The sequence below is a fragment of the Tupaia chinensis genome, unplaced genomic scaffold, assembly GCF_000334495.1.
Source record: "Tupaia chinensis unplaced genomic scaffold, TupChi_1.0 Scaffold000067_1, whole genome shotgun sequence".
NCBI classification, from domain to species: Eukaryota; Metazoa; Chordata; class Mammalia; order Scandentia; family Tupaiidae; genus Tupaia; species Tupaia belangeri.
In genome coordinates, this window is record NW_006159526.1 from 318401 (window position 1) to 338624 (window position 20224).

Below are 20224 nucleotides of genomic sequence, written 5' to 3' on the forward strand. Positions count from 1 at the left end.
TGCGGCCAACTGCTTGACTGATGGTCTGAACTTTTATGCTGGGTTTATATGCCTGCATGCACAAAATCCCAAGAGGATGTGGGGAGCCAAAGAGGAGACATGAGGAATGTGCAGGAGGTGACCACCAGAATAAGACCAGGGTCTTTATCCGGACATGGCCTTAGGTGGCTGGATTGTTATGAGCAGAATGTCTTGGGATTGTTTTGAACTGAATGTTCCAAAGTATTGTGATAACAACCTGATAAATTCAGTAAGGACTTAAAACCTTACATCACAGAAGTCTCTGGAGTGCGTATAAATACCAGCAATAAAATACATTCGTTGCTGACCAGTATTGACTGGCAGTCCTTCCATTTCTATCCTGTCTTCTTGTCTTTTCTTTAATCCTCGCCCCCCCAATGCAGGAACTATTTGCCGTCAGTGGGTCCTACAAAAGGAGAATGGAGGGAAGGAATTGTGGTGTGGCCCTCCCCCAGGGGGGTGGTGATTTCTCACTTTCTCTGCCCTCTTTTTTGACTACACACACCTGACAGCAAACCAAAAATAAAATAAAATAAAATACTGATTCTAATCTTTAGACTATAAAGTGAGGAAAGAGGAATTTTTGGTTTCCATGGAGAGCTCATAGGGTCCAGCTCTGAGTGTCTAAGTCTGACTGTAGTTATAGTGTCTCCACTAATATTCCCTTCTTTGTAAACCAGGGTTCCTGATGAAGATGAATGCTGTCTTTGCTACCAGAGTTTTAATCAACTTCCCTCCTGCTGTAATGAAAGCAGTTTTTAATTGACCTAGGGGTCCTTAAGGTTCTGCTCATGTTCACTGAACCTTCGTCAGGTTCCTTCTTGACAATATGTCCCTGATCTTCCATTCTCTTTTTTAAAATTATTTTATCTTATTTACATTTAATTGTCATGAATCTTTATGGACTACAATATGGCTTTTCAAATCACCCATGAAGTGTGTGATAATCACATGAAGGATATCATTATACACATCATTTTCAACAAAGATGGCTTCTCTTAAATGGCTTGCTGAGCCCCTCCCACTAACACTTCACCATCCACCTCCCTCCCATACAGTCAATATACGCCATATCTCTGCACCATCTGGGAGAAATTGACCCATTTTCTTGCAGTGTTTGCCTTAGAAATGTAACTACAAGGTGTAATTGTAGGTTTCATCTGTACCCCTTTGAAATGTATAAAAGTCAACTTCAAATCTACTTCTGCTATTTTATTTTTTAATATAAAGAACTTTTGCAATGGTCCTATAGAGGAGATGGCCATGCCACAATCCCTTCTACTCTATTCTCCTCTTAGGATTTTGGGCACAATGGACACATATTGGAGTGTGTTCCAAGCCACTGGGTCAGGGCTTGTAGTCCAGTGCTTTAACCACACTGCCACCTCCTGGTCCTGCCTTTTGATAGTTTTAGAATCCAGGGAATGCCTTTAGGGAGACCTAGGAGCCACCATGTGAGCTGTCATCTTAGAAAGAGAGTGCCTGTATCTCAGTGTCTGTGGGAGGAAGGGACTCTAACTTCACTGAGCACCATGTCACTGGAGATGTAAAACCACTTTTTGTCCTGAGTGTATGAAGAAGGTTACTTTACTTTGGAGGAAAGCAGATTAACAAATCGTAGTGTGCTATAGAGATGCACAACAATTAAATGTGAATAAAAAATCATAAAATAAAAATAAAAGGTGATGAAGCAGGATTCCTTAATTGTGCAATCCCTGAATATGAACAGGACTATCCCACGGGAAAGTCTTCCCACTGTCTGGAACATGTGTCATCCTGCTCTGGTAGTAGCCTGTCGAGGGGTCAAGAATCTTGTGAAGACCACGAGGCGTGGGCTGCCTGTGAGTAGGACTCATGACCCATCCCTCATTTTGGAGGGTTTCTGTTCTTTGCTCCAAAAGTTAGTGTCTGAACTGTGTGGAGCATCACGAGGCTGAAGACCTGGAGCTCTGTGGGCGGCACAGGCACAGATAATCCCCAGAAGCCCATAAGGCCCACAGATGGGGACAGTGTTTGCACTCACCTCATCTTTTCCCTCACACTCTTCACACAAGCTTTTCGTACCCCTGGCCTGCTGCTCATCATTCACATGCCCCACCACCACACCTATCATTGCTCCCCCCACCACTGTCCTCGGGGCCACCATGTATCCTCTGGTCAGTCATGATTTGACTAGCTCTTCTTCCAGTGTCCAATTTGCTTCCTAATCACCCACAGTTTGTCATTCTCCAACCCCAAGCTTTTCTTGCAGAGGCAGAAGGTTCGAAACCCCCAGAGAGTGAGACTCTTCACTTTAGATATTCAGCCTTTGCGACCCTTTTCCATCATGCATTAAACTCCTCACCCCATCAGCACATGTGTTTCCCCTCAGAGATGTCTTCCAGCCTTTACTACATAGATTTTCTCCAACTTGAGACCCCGCTTGAGCCCAAGAAGAGACAGAAGCCACCACAGATCCAGGCAAGAAGGCTACAAGCCATCCAGAATACTATGATGATCTTCTCAGATGAAAGCCATTCCTCCGAGGGGCAGAAGTTCCCTGCAGTGTGGTTCCAATCGCAGAGCAGTGGGCGCCCCTGCACTGAAGGACAATGACATCGCGCTGGACATGTTGTGCACGCTGCGCTTTTCACGAGATGCTCCTTTTACCCAGGGGCCAGCATAATGCTTCGTTTCCTCACCTGTGACCAGGGATACCCTCACATGAGAAACTTAGTCATTCTGACAGATGCCCTTGTGGTCCTGTCTGCCCTTGTCCAATGCATAGCAGCCTGACCACACCTCCATGCTGAGAGAACAACCTTATGTGCATCATGGTGTCCCTGGGAACTCCTGTCCTGGGGCAGCCTAACTTGTTCAGATGGAAGGAGCAAATTGAATGCAACGCAAGAATACAAACCACGTTCAAAGATATTTTCATTGTAGTTCCTGGAAAGGAGGGTTTACATAATCCAGAAGACAGTCATCCATATCTGGGTCTGATGAGGCAGGCCGACAGTGACAGAGAGAGGTAGACAGAGAGAGGGGTTGAGGGTGGGAGGAGGGTAAAGGGAGCAGGAGAAAGAAAGGAGAAAAAGAGGAGAGAGAACTCACTGCAGCCTGCAGTATGTCTTGGGGGTGGGACACTTGCACTTCACAGTCTGATGCCTGTGGGGTGCACTGAGAGGAAGCGGCTGGAAGGTGGGAGCCCTGTGCTGAGAGGAATGCCTGTTAGTTCTCTCTGGCCTACCGCTGAGCTCCAAGGCTGTGGTGTAGAAATGGAGATTTGGTCAAGGCTCACTGAGCCCTGCTTCTGGCACAAGAATGTGAAGCTTACTCTGTCTCTCTGGAGAGTGCACATGCCACATAATAAATAAAAAGCTCTCAAAAATAAATAAATAAAATAAAAACCAAAACTGTTCCTGCCAGGGTGACTAAATTAGAAGCACTCACCAATGCAGGTCTTCTCTGACAGGTAGACACCACAAGTTGGAAATCAGAATGGAGGACAGATAATTTATGCCAGGAAAGATAATGAGATTCTTCAGCAGACCGACAGTCTTCCACCCTGCAGGGATCAGGAAGGAGAGCTTAAACCAAATCACATCAGTGTGTTCTGCAAACACTCTCTGAAGAAACACAGGGGAGTCAGTGTTTTACATTTTTAGGAATAGCCGTGTCCCTAACAGTTCGAAAAATTTTGCCCAGCAGTGATAAGAAACTCCATCAATAGAAATGTCAGCATGACCTTCCACAAAGACGTCTGAGGGTTCCCCAACAACAGCAGGCATTCAGCTTCTAGATACTTGGTGACGCATGTAGCCAGAACAGTGAGCGCCAATTTTATGGCTTTGTGTTTTATCATCTTGATCACAATTCCTTGTAGAACGTTTTGAGTGGCACATTAATTTCTTTCCCCTTGGAGACTTGCGACATATATGTAGGCTGAATAGAGATCCCAGTGGCTGTAGATCACCACAGCCACTCAGAAACAGGCACACAGGTAGAGGAAGGGCCACTGGCCCATAATCTTGTTCCAGGGTCCTAAGCACCAGCCCTTATGTACAGTAGAGGAGTTTAATCAAGCAAGAGCTAGGCTCTTGAGCCTGAAAGCAGTCTTATCCCAGCAGGTGCTGAGTGGTCTACTCACCGGCTCTGCTGGATACATTTATCAGCCGGGACAATGAAGTAAATAATCCCTTCTGATAGTTTCACCATTCCAGCACCGGCTGATGGACTGTGAACCAAGCAGCTTGGTTGATTGTTCTGCAGTTAAATAAACCAACAGTAAAACCTAGTAACAGAGATCTAAAAATGACATTTTACAAATTTATGGCCAGTCCACCTACAATACCATTATTTGATGTTTCTTTACTTAAAATAGCACCGTTGAGATCCTTTTTAAAAGACATATGAGAGGATTCTCTAAGTTACTTTTATTTCTGTGTTTGTGTGTGAGGGGGTGTATTTTCAGTGTCTTCTTTTGTACATATATATATATTTTACATTCAATCACTATACATCTTTACAGCATACAAAGTGTGACACTATATATGGTAATATCTTTGTACTAATATGGTGTATTCATGATAGGAAAACCATAAATTCTTTTGAGAATAAGAAACTGTGTTTTCTCTGTCTATTTTTTAGGTTGTTTTTAATTACTTTGAGTCATTTCATCAGCTCTACTCTTTCTTATTACTTTAGTCACCCCTTATATATATTTGTTTGGCCTTTAACAGATAATTTATTAAACCAAAGATATCTTATTTATCTCTAGTAATGCTTTTTGCCTAAGAGCATAGCTTTTTTAAATTATTATTTATACATTAAATCACTATATATCATTTATATTGGGAAGAGACTTTACTCAGCATGATATATACCTCAGTCCAGCCTAGTTGAGACTATTATACACATGCTCATCAACAGATAACAAGCCTTATCTGTGTCCCACAAGTGTCTTACCTCTTCATTTCCCCCCCAAACTTCCTAAGTTCCTTTCCTCCCACACGCAATTTGTCTCTAGTGTCCATTAAATTTTTAATACTTTTATGTTCTCCAGTCTTTCAGTCTCTACCATAGAGTGCAGACAGTCGGTATATGTTAAGTGGAGACATACAATATCTCTCTTTTATATCCACACTTATTTCACTTAGCAACAAATCTTTCACATTCGTCCACTTTCTGTAAAATTCCAGGGCCTTGTTTTTTATGGCTGAATAGTATTTTGTGGAGTATATGTGCCACAATTTTTCAATCAATTCATCTGTTTGTGGACATTTGGGTTGGTTCCATGTCTTAGCAAACGTGAATAATGCTGCAATGAAAATAGTTGAGCAAGCACTTTTCTGACTGAGTGCTCTCCTATCCTTTGTGTAGATACCCAGGAGTGGAATTTCTGGATCATATGATAGTTCTATTTTGAATGTCTTTGAGGAACCTCCATATCATTTTCTCCAGTGGCTAGACCAATTTCCATTTCCACCAACAGTGAAGGGGTGTTCCCCTTTCACCACATCCCCTCCAGTACTTATCATTATTAGTTTTTTCAATCTTTGCCATTCTGACTGGGGTCAAATGGTATTTCATTGTGGTTTTGATCTGCATCTACCTTACAATGAGGGATGTTGAGCATTTTTTCACATGCTTTTTGGCTGTTTGTATGTCTTCCTTAGAGGTGTTTGTTCAGTTTGTTTTCCCATCTTTTCATTGAGTTAATAATTTTCTTCCGAATAAGTCTCTTGAGTTCCTTGTGTATTCTGCTTATCAGTCCCTTATCTGAGGCACAGTTAACAAAAATTCTCTCCCATTCTAAGGGTTGTAAATTCCCACTAATTACAGTGTCCTTTGCTGTGCAGAAACTCCTTCCTTAATCTGATGTAACCCCACCAGTCTATTTGGGGGATTATTGCCTGTGCTTTTATTGCCTTGCTTAAGAAGTCTCTGCCTACCCTGATGTCTCCCAGAGTTTCCTCAGCGTTTTATAGTTTGCAGTCTTAGATTTAGATCTTTGATCCACTTTGAGCTGATTTTTGTTAATGGTGACAGATAGGGGTTCAGACTCATCTTTCTGCAGGGGGATACCCAGTTATTCCTACAGCATTTTCTAAAGAGGTTTCACTATTCCCACTGGATTGACTGCTACCCTTTGTCAAAGATGAGTTGGCTGTATGTTTTAGGGTTTATTTCTGGAGTCTCTACTCTGTTCCATTGGCCCTCACGTCTATTTTTGTGGCAATACCATGCTGTTTCTATTATCACAGATTTATAATATATTTTGGGGTCAGGAAGTGAGATGCCACTGACTCCAATCTTCTTGCTCAGGATGGCTTTAGTGAAATGGGTTTTTTTTTATGGTTCCAGACAAATTCTATGATTGTCTTTTCTAGATCTGTGAAGAATGTCTCTTGTAATTTTATCAGGCTTGTATTTAACATGTAGGTTAATTTGGGTAGGATTGCCATTTTTATTATATTGATTCTGCCAACCTAGGAACATAAGATGTCCTTTCACTTTTTAGTGTCCTTTTTTATTTGCTTTTTAAGGTTTTCATAGTTTTCCTTGTAGAGGTCTTTGAGCTCCTTGGTTAGTTTTATTCCTAAGTATCTTATACTTCATGTGGCTATGGTAAATGGAATTACATTCTTTAGTTCTGTCTCTGCCTGCTTGTTCTTTGTATATAGAAATGCTATAGATTTTTGTAAGTTAATTTTCTATTCTGCCATTTTACTATATGCATTTATTACTTTGAGACATTTTTTCATGGATACTATTGGTTCTTCTATGTATACAATCATGTCATCTGCAAACTGACATAATTTCAGCTCTTTTTTCCCTATTGGAAGGCTCTTTATTCCCTATTGGAAGGCTCTTTATTCCCTCCTCTTGTCTGATCGCATTGGCTAGAACTTCCAGTACTATACTGAATAGGAGCGGAGAAAGTGGGCAGCCTTGTCTTGTACCTGTTTTTAGTGGAAAAGCTTTCAACTTTTCCCCATTCCATATAATGTTAGCTGTAGGTTTTTCATGAATGGCTTTTATTATGCTGAGAAACACTTCTTCTGTGCCTATTTTACTGAGAATCTTGATCATAAAGGCATGTTGTATTTTGTCAAATGATTTTTTGCATCAGTTGAAACAATCATATGGTTTTTATCTTTCTTTTTGTTAATATGGTGTACTATATTCATGGTTTTGCATATGTTGAACCACCCTTGCATCCCTGGAATAAAGCCTACCTGGTCATGATGAATAACCTTTTTTATATGCTGTTGAATATGGTTACAAGTATCTTGTGGAGAATTTTTGTATCTATATTCATCAGGGATATAGGTCTGTCGTTTTCCTTTTTTGTCATATCCTTATCCGTTTTGGGAATGAGGGTAATGGGAGCTTCATAGAATAAATTTGGAAGGGTTCCTTCCTTTTGTATCTCTAGAAACAATGTGAGTAGAATGGAAGTTACCTCTTCTTTAAAAGTTTTGTGAGATTTGGCAGTGATGCCATCAAAGCCTGGACTTTTCTTTGTTGGGAGGTTATTTATCACTGATTCAATCTCATTGCTTGTTATAGGTCTACTCAGGCTTTCTATTTTCTCCTGAGTCTATCTTGGTAGATTATATGTGTCCAGAAATTGGTCCATCTCATTCAGGTTTTCTTCTTCGTTGTCATAGAGTCCCTCATAGTATCCTCTATGTTTTGTATTTCTATTACATCTATTGTAATGTTGCCTGATTCATTGCAGATTTGACTTATCTGATTCCTTTCTGTCTTCTTCTTGATTAGACTGCCTATTGGTGTGTCAATCTTGTTTTTCTTTTCAAAGAACCAGCTTTTGCTTTCATTTATTTTCTATATAGTATGCTTATTTTCATTTCATTTTATTTTATTATTTTTTTGGAGAAGTTTTTGCTATAGGGCACATATGCTCACCAGAAAGACAGAGAGAGACAGAGAGACAGAAAGTGAGAAATCGCCCCCAGGGGGATGGCCATGCCACAATCCCTTCTCCTCTATTCTCCTCTCAGGATCTTGTAGAATTTATTTTAGAGGTATTGATGTCAATGTTTCTTCCCTATTGCAATTGTCCTCAATACCGTCTTCTTTGCCATTAACTTGATTGTGTGCAATTTTCATTTGACATGATTCATATTAATTCATCTTACTTATTTATTAATTCATCTTACCCTCTCATCTTATTCCAAGTTTAATCTTTTTCTTATTTTCAAATTTTCTACTTTCCATCCCTTGTGGCTCAAGTCTCTAAACAAACATTTGCAATGTTCCTGAATCCTTTCTGACTGGGAATTCAGAGCAAGAGCTTTCCCCACTGCTGGGATGTTGAGTTTAAGCAACCGAGCCCAGGACTCGAACCACAGTCGACTACATGGGGGGTCCAGTGACATAGCCATTATGCCAACTGCTGGTCCCAGGCCTTTTTCTTTTCATTTGGCAATCAGTGGAAAATAGAATGACTGAAAATAAACACTAGTGCTCTAGCTACCATGTAGACAGAGACCCATTGAGGAACACAGGAAAGGCACCCCTACATCCTTTTTCAAGATCTATTTTTTGTTATTGCTTCTTCTTTAAAATTTACACTTAGATTTACATTTAATCACTGTATATCTTTTAAACATACAAAATTGTTTTTCTCAGCATGAATATGGGGCATATCAGTTAAATCAAAGATATACATTACATCAACAGATAACTTTTCATTTTTGTGTCTGATAAATACTTCTCTTTCTTTTCTCCCCAATACACTCTCCACACCTCCAATACCTACCCTCTCCTAGACTGTCTCTAGCATCAAAAGTTATCCTCCCTGCCACTCTACCCTCCAATCTTTCTGTTTTTGCCAAAGAGCACAGATATTCAGTGTATATTAAGGGGGGGGCATACAATGCCTGTCTTTCATAGTCTGGTTTGCATTGCTTAGCATTCAATCTTCCATATTGGTTCACTTTTGATCAATTGTCAGGCTCTCACTGTTTTTATGGCTGAGTAGAATACCATACTGTATAAGGACCACAATTTGTCAATCCATTCATTAGTTTTTAAGCATTTGGATTGAGTCCATGTCTTGGCAATTGTGAATAATGCTGCAATAAACATGGAAGTACAAGTGCTTTTATGAACAAGTGTTTTTCTAGTCTTCGGATACATATCCAGCTTATCCTCTATCTTTTTATAGAGTTCCATAAGTCATGAGTGTTTTACTGTTTAGTCTTCAGGTCTGTTTCCTTTTGTGTTGACCTCTCTGAAATCTTTGGGTTTGGAGGTACCAAGATTATTTTATAGTGTGAGAGGAGACTTCACCTTTGGATGTAGGGTAACTAATGAGTCACTGGCAATAGACACAATTGTTATAATGAATGGTTATTACTAGGGCTACAAAACTCCAATTCTCTTTTCTTTTTTTAAGTTTTTGCGGTTTAGAGTACCATAGATTTCTAATACAGGGCATGTATAGCATAAGGCATGTATGCTTGCTGGAGAGAGAGAGAGACATAGAAGGAAAGTGAGAAATAACTCACCATGGCAGTGGCCATGTTGCAATCCCCTCACTTCCATTCTCTCTCAGGACTTTGGGCATGCATGGACACATGCCCGCAGTGAATTTTAAGCTACTAGGTCTGGGACTTGGACCACAGCTGGTCATGTGTGAGTCCAGCAACTTAACCACTATGCCACGCCTTGGCTCTCCAAGTTTCTATACATTGCATTTCCTTTTTTTCTTCTCAGTTTTCTTATAACATTTAATCACTCTGTTTTCTTCTCATTTATGTGAGGAAGCCTCCAATGTCTGACTTGATCACACTGACAGGAAGTGGCAATTTGTTACAAAAACTAGTGGGCAAGGTTGGTCCAGGGATTCCTGGAGCAAAAGCAACTTATCTGTATACAATGAGCAGATTCCTGAATTCTGTCCTAGGCCTGTCTGTATACGTTCTTTTTTTTTCCTTAAAAATTATTTAATTTAGCTTTATTTATTATATTTATTGTATTTATTTATGTTAATTTGACCAGAGAGAGACAGAGAGAGAGGAAGAGAAAGTGAGAAAGCTGCCAGGTCAGGACTCCAACCCTGGTCGGCCATGTGGGAGTCCAGCGCCCTTTACCAACATGCCAGCTGCTGGCCCCTACATACTTTTTTATATCATGTTATAGGAATTGCCTATAATTACATAAAGAATCCTGTCCAATTAATTTTCAAATTTAATACTACTACAATCAAATTAGTGGTAGCTTTTTTATAGAAACAGAAAAAAACTTCATAACATTTGTCTGGAATCATAAAAAGCCCCATATTGCCAAGACAAAACTGTACAAAAACTCTACCTGACCTCAAGCATATTACAAATCTGTGGTACTCAGAACAGCACAGTACTGGCACAAAAACAAGCATGTAGACCAATGGGAAAGAATGCAGAATCTATAAATGAGTCCCCAAACGTACAGCCAACTGATTTTTGACAAAGGGCACAAGAAATTCCAATGAAGAAAAGAACACCTTTTCTGCAGTTGGGGCTGGAAGAACAGGATATCCACATACTGGAAAAGATAACTGGACCCTTATCTCCCATCATTAACAAAAAGATACTGAAAATGGATTGAAGTTCTAAATAGAAAGCTTCTCTCTACAAAACTACTTGTAGAAAACGCAAGAAAAACATGTGAAGACACTGGAGTAAGCAAAGATTTCCTCTTTTTCTATTTTTAGTATCACAACCCCAGCTCTTTTTTAGTTCCCATTTGCATGGAAAACTTTTTTCCACCCCTTCACTTTCAGTCTCTTTATGTCTTTATCCATGAGAAGGGTTTTCTGTAGGCAATAGAAAAAGGGATTCTGTGAGGTTTGTTTGTTTGTTTGTTTGTTTTATCCATTCAGCGAGTCTGTGTCTCTTGATTGGAGAATTTAATCCATTCACATTCAATGTTATTATCGATGTTACTGATTGTGTCTGGACCTTTAAGTTGGCCATTGTCTTAGCTGCCTTTTATTTCTTTGTTTCTGTCTCTTAATTCTTTTTTTTTTTTTTTGAGAGGTTTTTCACTACAGGGCACGTGCACTTGCCAGACAGACAGAGACATAGAGACAGAAAGCAAGAAATCATCCCTCAGGGAGGATGGTCACACCACAATCCCTTCTCCATTCTCCTCTCGGGATCTTGGGCACGCATGCACACGCGCCTGGCATGTGTTTTAAGCCACTGGGTCCGGGACGTGAACCACGGTCGACTACGTGAGAGTCCAGCGACATAGCCATTACGCTAACTGCTGGTTCCTGTCTGTTAATTCTTTAGTTTTCCTGGATCAGTACTTTCTTCGGGGTTTCTTGAAGAGCTGGTCTAGTGCTGGCGTATTCTTTCAGGTTTCGTTTGAGTAGGCTTTAATCTTTTCTTTTCCCATATAAAGGATAGTCTTGAAGGATATAATAATCTTGGTTGAAATTGTTTCTCTCTTAACACTTTCAATACATCTTCCCATTCTTTCCTTGCTTGCATCGTTTCCACTGAGAGGTCGAGTGTTAGCCTGATGACATGGCCTTTGTTAAGTCACTTTTCCTTTCTCTCTTACCAATTTTTCTGTCATGTCTTTCTCTGTGGTCTTGGAGAGTCTGGCTAAGGTGTGCTTTTGGGAAGATCTTCTGGGATTGAGTCTATTTGGTTTCCTTTGTATTTCTTGGATCTGGATGCCTGAGTGCCTCTAGACTTGGGTAATTTTCTTCAAGTATTTCATGAAATAGATTTTCCATGCCATTATTAGTTTCTTCACTTTCTGGGATGCCAATTATTCTGATGTATGGGCACTTTATGGAATCTAGTATTTCTTGTATTTTATCCTCATTTTTGTTGTTGTTGTTGTTGTTATTTTCTCTATCTTTTTGGTGTTTTTTTTCTAGGTCAGAGGTTTTATCATCAACATCAGAGATTCAATCTTCAGCATGGTCTGATCGACTTTAATACTTTCAGGAGAGTTTTTGATTTTCTCTATTACAGACTTGACCCCTAATAGCTCCATCTGATTCTTTCTCAGGGTGTCCATTTCTTCTGTCATATCGTGGAAGAACTTCCTAACCTCCTGAGGTTCGTTGTCTCTTTTCTATTCCAACTCATTGAATCTGTTCACCATAAACGTTCTAAATTCTTTACCTGACATTTTGGTAACATCCTCAGATTTTAGGAGAGATGGAGGGAAGTCACTCCATTTTTTTGATGGAGACATATTTCTTGGTTTATTCAGACGTGAGGATCTTCTACTCCTAGAGGTTTATTCAGACCTGAGGCTCTTCTACTTCTAGCCATTGCAAGATGTATTCCATTTTGAATACCTCTTAGGAGCAAGAGTGCTTCCCTTTAGCTGTGAATTAATGTATGTGGAAGTCTCTCTTCTGTTGTGTTTAGCAATGTGGTCTCAAGGGGTGTACTCTATTCAAGTGTCTGAAGAGTAGTATCCCAGTATTCACAGGTGGTTCAGTACAAGGGGGGTATCCTAAGGGACCTTATAAAACTAGGGAATTTCGGGAACCAGCAGTTAGCATAATGGCTATGTCGCTGGACTCCCACGTGGTCGACCGCGGTTCGTGTCCCGGACCCAGTGACTTAAAACTCACGCCGGGCGCGTGTGCGTGTGTGCCCAAGATCCCGAGAGGAGAATGGAGGAGAAGGGATTGCGGCGTGACCATCCTCCCTGGGGGGTGATTTCTCGCTTTCTGTCTCTATGTCTCTCTCTGTCTGTCTGGCGAGCGCACGCGCCCTACAGTGAAAATCTCTCCAAAAAAAAAAAAATTAGGGAATTTCAGAACTATGATTCTAGAGCTGTCTAATGCCCCTGAGAGGATGGAGAATGAGGAAAAGAGAATAATGTTGGAGGAAAGAAAAAAATATATACAGGGGATTAAAAGTACCAGGTACCAAAAGATGGAACTGAGGCACTCCTGGAGGGCAAATGTCTCTCTGTGGGACAAGTGAGATGAGAGAGATAGGGAATTACCCAAACAAAAAGGCAGAGCAGAAGAAAAAAGGGGGGGAAACCCTTCTTACCCCTCTAGGGAAGGGGGGTCCTGGACTTGAGCACTTGGAAGTGGGGTGGGGGCAGTGGTACCACGGACTCAGTCTCCCTTGGTGGCCAGGTACTGAGAGATGGAGGGCAAAGGCCTCTCTATCTAGGGAACAAGGGTACTGGACTTGGGAGCTTGGAAGTGGGATGGGGCAGTGGTGCTACTGCCTCAGTTTCCCTTGGTAGTCAGGTACCGAGTGTTGTGTATGTTTTTTGAGGGGAAGAGGTTTTTGCTATAGGGCACATGTGCTTGACCAAGAGAAAGAGACAGATAACAAGAAATCACCCCCACACACACACACACACCCAGGGCGATAGCCATGCCACAATCCCTTCTCCTTCATTCTCCTCTCAGGATTCTGGGCACACACACACACACATATCCCCAAAGTGAGTTCTAAGACTTAAACCATGGCTGACCACGTGTAAGTCCTACAACATACCCATTACACCATCTGCTGGTCTCAGTAATGCTTATATTAAATAGCTTGATGGAACCATTCTGGAAAGTATACATATTTAAAAAGTGCTCCACGTGATAAATTTATATAATTTCTATTTGTCCATAAAAATAGTATTGATTTGTATGCTGTGTAGATCTATGGTGATTACATGTAAAAAAAAAGTTTAAAATAATAATAAAATACCTAAAGACTAAAAAACTGCATTTTTTAGAAAATCTTTGTCTCACTATACATTCTGCAACTATGTATCAATATTCATCACCTCATTGATGTTTTTAACTGGACAGTTTTTTAACAAGTATGATAAAATCCTACGCTTATAAAAATGGCATTGAAATTGTGTTCATATTGAAAACTTCTGTTCTTTTGTAGTATTACTACCTTCCAATACAGGCTCCATCATCAAGAACCATGTGTTTTCAACTGATTGTCTTGTAGTTAAGTATACCGACAGTAAAAAATACCTAAAAGCAAAAATTACGTTTTACACATTTATGGCCAGTCTACCTATGATAGCATTCTTTGAAGTTCCTTTCATTAAATACCACCATTGAGATCCTTTTTAAATAGTATATGAAAGAATAACACAAATAATTTTCTTAAAATTTTTGTGGGTTTATTTTCCGTTTCTTTATACATTTTTTTCTTATTTTTTATATTCAATCACTATGCATTTCTACAGCACATGAAAATGTGAGAATACATATGATAATATTTTTGACTGAGACAGTGAATTCATGCTGGGAAAACCCTAGATTCTTTTTAGAAAGAGCAACTGTGTATTGTTTGCTTATGCTTCAATCTGCTATCTACCTGGGTCCACTAAAAATATAATAGTTTTGATTTGTGCAAAACCTCAAAACCCTAAGTTGAAAATGTTTGGTAACAACAAGCATCTTGATAATACTTAAAAGCAAACAGTACACATGTAGCTTATGATATGAGTCTTTGGGAAATGGTTCTCTCTGAAGAAGAAGAGAATATTTTCCTGCTTTTATGACTGATCTATGTGTCTCAATTTATATCCTCCTTTATTTCATTTTGTATTTTAAGTGTTAATATTTTAATAAAGAGAGAAATACTAATGAGGAAATGCAAACTTCAGCAATATTATCATACGTGAGAAATTACATTTTAAAATTTCTTCTTGACTATTTCAAATATATTTACAAATTGAACTTTTTTGGTTTAAATAAATTGTCTTATAAAATGAAAATCTTCTGGGACATAATGGATACGTAGCTGGACTCCCACATGACTGACCACGGGCCAAATCCTATATCTGGTGGCTTGAAAATCACACTGGGTGCGTATGTGTTGGTGTCCAAGATTCCAGGAGGAGAATGGAGGAGAAGAGATTGTGGCATGGTCACCCCCTAGAGGATGATTTCTCACTTTCCCCCTCATTATCTCTGTTAGTCTCTCTGGAGAGTGCATGTGACCTATGTTTAAAAAACTCAAAAAAAAAAAAAAGTACATATTCATGGTAAAAAAAAAAATGCAACAAACAGTAACAAATAATACAAACTAAAAAATAAAATGTTTCCTTTATTCAGTGTTAGACCTCCCTGCCCTTTCAAGAAAAAAACACTGCTAACAGTTCATATTCTTCTGCAAATGTTTTATGAATATATTTTGTTTTTCTAAATGAGTTCATTATATATATTTTTCAACATTACTTTTCTAAAATAGTAGTTAAGTAATTAATTATTTTTAAAAGTTATTTTTTAAATATTAGAATTTATTTTGGAATTTAAGGCTTAGTTAACCCTTTATAAATGTTTTTTCACTATATTCTAATATATCAGACATAAATGATGTATTGTTCTGGAAAAATGCAAGGTTTTAAAGTTCTCCATTGAAAATTATGAAGATGATCGTCACATACTGTATGCCTACTTTGAAGAAACCTGTTGTGTGCTACAGAGACATACAACAATTTAATGTGAACAATAAAGCATTAAAATAAAAATAAAAGGTGACAAAGCAAGAGTCCTAAATTGTGCGTTCCTGAACATGAACAGGCCTACCCCACTGGAAAGCCTTTCCACCATCTGGAGCATGTGGCACCTTCCTTCCGTGGCAGCCTGTCAAGGGTTCGGTAATCATGTGAAGACCACAGGTTGTGGGCTGCCAGTGAGTAGGACTCACTGTCCTTCAGTTTGGAGAGTTTCTTTTCATTGCTCCAGAGGTTAGTGTATGCCCACTGTGTTTATCATCCTGAGGTTGGAGACCTAGAACTCTGGTAAAGGTTAAGGACTGGCTAACTGACCTCTTCTGTACTCCCAGGGCTCACAGCAGGCAGCCAGCGAGTCTACCAGCTGGAGAAGCTGGTGCAATGAGCAAATGTGGAAGAATTTCTCTTTTCCATGAGGCGAACGGGCTCGTTCAACATTGGAACTGTGACCCGCATCTCTTAGCACCACGATTTACTCCCATGAAACAATTAGTCAAGCCGCCATAGAAAGAAGATTGACGGCAATCATACAGATCAGTAAGACACCACAACACGCAGTGCACATGTAACTTGTCTGTTAACATACTACCTCTGAGGTTTGAAAGATGCTAATCACACCTATTAAATAACACAGCAAACAAATTTTCACAACATTTAAACACCTGCACATGTAGAACTTTATTATTCTACAAATTTGAATAGTAATGAATGTTTAGTAAACATTATTAGATTATCAGTAATGTAGAAGAAACATATCACATATATTTCATACATATTTACCTACAAAAAGCCAAGGAGATTAAAGCTAAGTTAAATTATTTATAATTATTTCCATTTTCATCTTTCTCCTGGAAGATTCCCAAAACAGGCTTCTTGGAAAACCTACTACATACACGAAGGAAATGGTATCTACTGTTATATAGGTATGTTATTTTCTCAAAGTAGATAACTTATACATATCTTAGATATTCATTATCACATATCACTGATTTTGACACAACTATTCCACTACAAAATATGTAAAGGAAGCCTACAAACCACTTCTAGGAAAAAGACATTTTGATGTGAAAGTTGCATTTAATTACAGAAAAGTTGAGAAAACTAGGATAGACTCAAAAGTCACTATTCACGTCAGTAATTTATGACATTTCTCCAAAAGCTGACATAGTTCCAAGTTCGACAGTTGAAGGAAAAAATCACCAGCAGTCTCTACTTTAGAGCTCAAGACATTGCTTTCAAGAGAACTTCAAGATAACATTTTAGTTTTCAGTTTCAGAGCATGAATGAGTTTTCAGGTGAAAAACCTGGGGTGATGGAGGTGTTCTTGGGGAAGAACCCTGGGTGGGAAACTACTGGGGTGTAACAGGAGGTGCCTTTGTCTGGTCAGAGTACCGAGTAAGGAGGGAGTTCTGTGAGAACCTCTGATAGAGAACATGTCCTGTCCACTGAGAGGTGGGGAGTAGCAGGAGCTTCTCTGTGAGCCTGAGACAGTCAAAGGAACAAGTCAGGACTAGGGTGTCAGTGCAACTTGAAAGGGATTCTTTTCTGATGACAGACTTCTTAAGTATCTTCTACATTAGCACACATGGCAACCCACCGCCACTGCTGTTGAGTTTTTTTCATTTGGTACTGGTGAATTTCTCTTCCCAGTGTGTGAAAGGCATCTCTCACACCCTGTCTGGTCTTGGCTGAAGTTTCAATGAATACAGCCCCATAACTCTCAGCCACTTCATGGGCTTGTTGTGTGTCAACTGTCTTCACTGTCAAGTCACACTTGTTCCCTACAGACACCACAGGTACATCACCTGAGTCTCGTTCTCACTTAGTCTGCTCCCTGTAGAGGTTAGTGTCTGCAAATGACTTGCTATTATTGATGGCAAATACCCAGAGGAAACCTTCACCTGTCCTCATGTGTTGATCTCTCAGGGCACTGTCCTCCTCTCGTCCAATACATCCAACACACAGGTTTCACCATTGGTAACCACCAAACATCTTCCATGGTGAGATCACATTCACCTACAAACTTTTTCTGGATTAGCTGGATTGTCAATATGCTCATCCCAACACCACCAGTTTGTAGTCGGTCATTTCAGAACAGCAAGAACCTCAAGCTCAACTGCCTCCACTTCAGATGATTTAGGATCACAACCAGGAAGCATGTTGGAGACTGGAACAGCCATGAACAGCCAACACCAACAAGAGGCACCATACCTAGTTAACTGATGGTGTAGTAACTAAGTATATTGACAGTTTAAAAGAGGAAACAGAGAGTGAAAAATTACATTGGACAAATTCATGACCATTCTACTATGATAACATTCTTTGATGTTCCTTGACTTAAAATAGACCATAGAGATCCTTTTATTATTTAATTCTGAGAGATATTTTCGCTATAGGATGAGTGTGCTTGCCGGAGAGATAGAAAGAGACAAAAGGCAAAAAATGACTCTCCTGGGGATGGGGTGGGGTGGGGTGGCCACAACTCAATCCCTTCTTCTCCACTCTCTTGAGATTCTAGGCATGCACACACATGCATCAAAATTGAGTTTCCAGTCGCCTGGTCTGGGACTCACACCACGGTCAGCCATGTGAGAATCCACTGCCTTAAACATCATACCACCCACTGATCCCTGTCAATACCTTTGTTATTTCTTCAGATTTTTGCTATAAGCCATGTGTGCTGACTGGAGAGACAAAGAGAGACAGAGAGACAAAGAGAGAAAGAGAGACACAAAGAAAAATATCAACCCCCAGGGGAGATAGCTGTGTTGCAATATTTTCTCTTCCAGGCTCCTCTTGGGATTTGGGCATGCACACACAACTGCTCAGCAAGAGTGCTGTTTTGAAACTTCTAGAAATTATTATAAAATTTAAGACTGAGTGAGCCTTTGTATATGGCTATTCATTCTTTTGTAAAATCTTTTCTGAAATGGCATATTGTTCTGGATAAACTTAATGGCCAATTCTCTTATGAAAATTATGTACATGGCAATAACATTGATATGATCATAACACACTGCATGCATACTTTAAAAAACATACTGGGGGGCCATCAGGAAGCATGGTCTTGTCCCACAAGTCCTGAATCTGGACGCTTGCTTTCTCACGTTGCCCTTCTCTCCCTCTTTGTCTCTCTCTGGTTAAATTAGAATAAAAAAAATAAATTAAACTAAATAAACAATTTTTTAAGAAAAACCATATTGTGTGCTATAGAGATGTACAATTAACTGTAAATAAGAAAGCATCAAAAACAAATAAAAAATGAGAAAGCAAGATTCTTCATTTATGCATTTCCTGACATTGAACAGGCCTATCACATTGGAAAGTCTTTTCACCATTTGGAGCATGTGGCACCGTGCTCTGGAGGAAGCCTGCCGAGGGGTTAACAATCTTGTCACACCCATGGGACACGGGCTGCCTGTGAGAAGGACTCATGCTGGGCCCCCCTGATCCTCAGTTTGGAGTGTTTCTGTCTGTTGCTCCAGAGGTTAGTGTCTGCACACTGTGTTGAACATAACGAGGTTGAAAACCTGGAGCTCTGTGGGCTGCATAGGCACAAATAACTCTGCAGAAGCCCATAAAGCCCACTGTTTGCATTCACCTCATCTTTTCCTCACACTTCACAGAACCTTATCCTACCCCTGGTCTGCTGCTTGTCACTTCCATCTCCCCACCACCACAACAATCATTGCTCTTCTCTCCACGATCCATGTGGCAACAGGGTCTCCTCTGGTCAGTCATCATATGGATAACTCTTCTTCCATTGTCCAATTTGCCTTTTAATCACTCCAAGTTTGTCATTTCCAACCCAAGCTTTTCCGATAGAGACAGGAGGTTCCTAACCCCTAAAACGAGGGCCACTTCACCTTAGATTTTGAGGCTTTACAACCATTTTCTATCATGACTTAAAACCTTCCCAGGCCACACACCATCAGCGAGTGTATCCCCCCCAATGTCTTCTACCCTGATTTGCATGGGTTCCCTTCACATTGAGGCCCCTCCTGAGTCTAAAAAGAGATGAGAGCCACCACAGATACAGGCAAGAAGGCCTCAGCCATCCAGAATGCTGTGATGATGTGCTCAGATGCCAGTCACGGCTCTTAGTGACAGAAGTTCCCTGCAGTGTGATTCACGTAGCAGAACAGCGGGCGACCCTGCACTGAGGGGCAGTAATGTCGCACTGGACGTGACTGTGCATGCTACACATTTCACGGGATGTTCCTTGTACCCATGGGCCAGCATAATGCTTTGTTTTCTCACATCTGTTCAGGGATGCCCTCATAGGGGAAATCTAGTCATTCTGACAGGTGCCCTTGGGCCCTTGTCCATCCCTGTCCAATGCATTCCATCCAAACGACACCTCTGTGCTGAGGACAACCTTGTGTGCATCTTGGTGTCTCAAGGAAATCGCGCCCTAGGGCAGCCCAATTTGTTCAGATAGCAGGTGCAAATTCAGTGTAACACAATACAAACAACGTTCAAAGATTTTTTTTTTTATTGTAGCTCCAGGATGTACATAATCCAGTAGACAGTCATCCACAGGTGGGTCTAAGGAAACAGACAAACAGTGATAAGAGAGTTGAATACAGAGAGAGACAGACATTCTTCCACACTCAGAAAAAGGAGAGCTTAAACCACAATTGCATCTGTGGATTCTGCACATGCTCTCTCTGAAAAAACACAGGGGAGGTAGTGTTTTACACTTGTTCGGATAATCATATCGTGGACAGCTTGT

The 20224-nt window shown here is 40.2% G+C and overlaps 1 pseudogene; it reads right to left on the reverse strand.

Moving 5' to 3' along the window:
• Nucleotides 1–17026: 17026 nt before the first annotated feature.
• On the reverse strand, nucleotides 17027–17577 carry LOC102472468 (GTPase NRas pseudogene; annotated as a pseudogene).
• Between the last annotated feature and the right edge of the window lie 2647 nt (nucleotides 17578–20224).